Raw genomic sequence first — 3,888 nt, forward strand, 5'->3', positions numbered from 1 at the left:
CTTCCTTCCTTCCTTCCTTCCTTCCTTCCTTCCTTCCTTCCTTCCTTCCTTCCTTCCTTCCTTCCTTTTTGATAATTCAAGCTATAGATTGTCTTGTTTAGAATTTCTTAAGCTTCTTGAATCTATGTTGATACTTTTCATGAATCAAGTTAAAATTAGTCATTCCTATTTTTTTTTTTTCTAACTTCTCTCTCATTTCTCCTTCTCTGGCTCTAATCACATGTATTGGACTTCTCAAAACTTTCTCATTTGCTTTTGATGTAATGTTCAATTTTTCTTCATTTATTTTCTCTGTGCTTTATTTTCTCTTGAAGTTTACTGAAGCATTCCTTTATTCTGTTCAATCAGTTATTAATACCACTCAAAATTATTTTTAATGTATTTTTCATTTATAGTATTTCTATTTTTTTCTATTTTCAAATTACTCCTGAAATTTCCCATTGTTACTTCTTTCTTTAAAGAGTAACCTTCCTTTTCCAATTCCTCTTTTTAATACGACATGGTTTGATTAACCTAAAAGCATGTTTTATTTATTTATCTATCATTTATCTATCATCTATTTATTGGCAGAATTTTATGGTTTTATTAATACAAATACAATGTGCACACAAGCTGTCTATTCATTTTCTTCACTGCACAGGCTGGCATTGGGATTGGTGACTCTGATGACCAATTGAGCTGTTCTTTCCACATGGCTTTGCAGTTCTCTGAAGAGACATTGTGAGCAATTTCAGCTCAGTAAGATTTGTTGCACATCAGCAGCACATCAAGCTCCTTGATGTTGTGGACCAGAAACTTCCAAAAGCCACTGGGCAGCACATGCTTTGTTTTCTTCTTGTTCACATAACCAATGTTGGACACCAAGATCTGGCCCTTGAATATTCTGCACACCCTATTGTCAATGCCTCTGGGTTTCTGCCAGTTACACTTAATTTTGACTTATCAGTCTGACTGGCACCAGGTGAACTTCTTGGTTCTCTTTTTGACAACTTTGGCCTTCATGAATAGTCTCAGGGTAGCCGAGTATGAGATGGCTGCCACCTCCATAGGCAGCACCAAGGAAGAGACTTTTAAAGCCTGTTTTAAAGAATATTAATAAAATTGATGTCTCTAACCAGACTGATCATGAAAAAAGAAAAAAGGTCCAAATTACCATTACTAAAATTGAAAGAGAGGGCATCACTACAGACCCTGAAGGCATTAAAAGGATAATAAAGAAATTTTACAAGAAACTTTATGACCATAAATTGGACAAATCAGATGCAGTGGACACATTTGTTGGCAGACATAAATTCCCAAAGCTTACTCAAGAAGAAATAGGTAACATGAATAATCCTATATCTATTTTTAAAATTGAGTTCATAGTTAAAAACCTTTCAACAAAGAATACTCCTGGCCCAGATGGCTTCACTGGTGAATTCTGCCAAACATTTAAAGAAGTAATACCACTCCTACACAAACCTTTCCAAAAATACAAGAGGTGGGAATACTTCCCAACTTATTCTATGAGGCTTGCATAGTTTCTGAAAAGAAATATGTTGTAATTATTATCTTTACTCTTCTGCATGTAATGTGTCATTTTTTCCCCCTGATTGCCTTCAAGATTTTCTCTTTATCTTTGTTTTTCAGCTGTTTGAATCTGATGTATTCTGGTGTATAGAGTTATTTTAGTGGTGCTTAATGTTCTCTGAGCTTCATGGATGTGTCATTTGAAATTTCCCATTATTTTTGGAAAATTCTTTGCCATTATTTTATCTTGCATGTCTTAGGTTCTTTACTCTGTTTGTCATTATATATTTTTTTAATATTTCAGATTGGGTAATTTCTACTGACCCATCTTTAAGTTCACTATTTTTTTCCTAGGCTCAGCAGCGTTGAATCTACTAAAGAGCTGATTGAGGCATTATCTCTTACCATGGTTTTTATTTGTAGCATTTTCATTTGCGTCTTTCAGTTTCCATCTCTCTGCTGAAATATTCCATCTGTTCATGCATGTTGTCCACATTTTCTTCTAGAACTTTTAACATAACAATTATAGTTATTTTAAACTTCTTGTCAGATTGTTCCAACAAGTGGTTCATATCCGAGTCTCGTTTTGTTGTGTCTTTGTCTCTTAACAGTGATTTTGTTAATGCCTTATAATTTTTGGTTGATTGAAATCAGATATTGCATGTAGGATAATAGAGACTCTGGTAAATAGTATTTATGCCTAAGAAATGGGCATGCCTCCTTTTTAATTATGTCTTTATTGTTGAGGTGGGGTGGGTTGACTCAGTCTGTCAGGAACTGAGCTGAGCTTGACGTTTGTTTTCACCGTGATATCCTCATTGCATTATCGTTTTCAAAATCCTCTAGTCTGTCTTATAGGAGCTTAAGGTTTTTTCTCAGAGATCATGTTCTACTTCAACTTTTGGCTTTCTCTACGAGCCAAAACTTCAGGTAGGTTTCTCCCTATGCTCTCGCTCCTCCTCCATCGGCACACTACTTTTACGTGACACTTGACACTTGATAGCCTGGTGTTTGGGGCTGAGGTAGAGGGGAATTTCCTGTTGTTCTTTTTCAGTCTCAGCCTTAGGCAGGCCCTCTGTCCCTGGATTTCAGGAGTGGAGTATTCCATGTGATCATGCCCCTCTAATCCTCACTCTACCTTACACCTTTGGTAGGTCTCGTGGGGTAGAGTTTCCTCTCACTCCAGCTGTGGTCCCTGAATGCTTTATTATTCCTTCTCCAAGGTTTAGGGTTTTTTTTTTTTTTTTCCCCACCCTGTTCTCTTTTCTTAGTTGTATTGAACATTTACCTATGCAATGCGAGGTGGGGTGGGGTCCCAGGGCTTCCTACTTTTCCTCCAGAGCCTTAAGGATTTTATTTCATAATGAAGGTAGGGGGAAAGAATCTAAATGGGGTTTTTTGTCTTTCCTGCAGTGGTGCCTACTTATCATGGAATTTAACACATTTTATCACATACTGAACATCTGTTTATATGTTCAATAAATGATGGTATTCAACTGAACTTGGAATTACCATGTTCTCATTGGTACTACTATTGATTTGTCATTTGCTTCTTTGCTATCTCATATTGTCGTTCGGTTTTTCATATGTGGCTGTCTTTCCATCCCTTGAACACACAGACTCTCTCCTCCTGCCACAGAATCTCATTACATACTGTCCCCTAAGTCTACAGTGTTCCTTCCACTCCCTCACTTCCCCCAGCCCCGCAACTGTCTTCATGAATCCTCAGAAATCAGCAGAGTTCTTTGCACATAATAGATGTTTAATACATGCTTATTGAATGAATAAATAAATAATTCTGCAGCCAAACTGGAGCAGTTTTAAAATTTTGTGTTTAGAAGCAAAACTATTCTTATGAAGAAAATCTTACTTGGAACCCCAATGCATAAAGAAGGGGCAGCAGAGTCCTCTAGTTGCAGCTTAGAGGAAGGATGCTGGCAGGGATGGGGCTACACAGAAAGCTTAGAGCTCGGTGTGCCTGCTGGAGCCCTCATTAAACTTCAGCATCTCTCCCTTGGACCCTAAGGCAATTTAGAAGAATCAGCAGGCTCCCTGGGATGTAGCTGGAACATCTCTGCTCCAGACAAGTATTCTGGACAAAAAAAATAGAGAAGGAGGGTTTGTGTGATATATCCCTGGTGACTCAATAGTGAATTCAGGAAGCTTTCTTTGCATTAATCAAAATGAAGGCCATTACCATTTTCAGGCATAGTTCTATCCTGGCTTTTTAATCATAGAATGTTTATTTAAACGTCAACAGAGAAGACCCTTTCCTTCTTGCCAGCTCTTGTTTTATCTCTTCTTGGTCAGAAGCACTTAAGGGAAAAATTCATAAAATGATTATTGAGGGTTATTTTCTATTCTGCATCCAAAGCAAGG

General features: G+C 37.3%; 1 pseudogene; it reads right to left on the bottom strand.

Annotated features, from left to right (window-relative positions):
- Window positions 1-568: 568 nt before the first annotated feature.
- LOC105298176 lies at window positions 569-2,081 on the bottom strand (annotated as a pseudogene).
- Between the last annotated feature and the right edge of the window lie 1,807 nt (window positions 2,082-3,888).

This window comes from Pteropus vampyrus, unplaced genomic scaffold (genome assembly GCF_000151845.1).
Source record: "Pteropus vampyrus isolate Shadow unplaced genomic scaffold, Pvam_2.0 Scaffold146, whole genome shotgun sequence".
In the NCBI taxonomy this organism is placed as follows: Eukaryota; Metazoa; Chordata; class Mammalia; order Chiroptera; family Pteropodidae; genus Pteropus; species Pteropus vampyrus.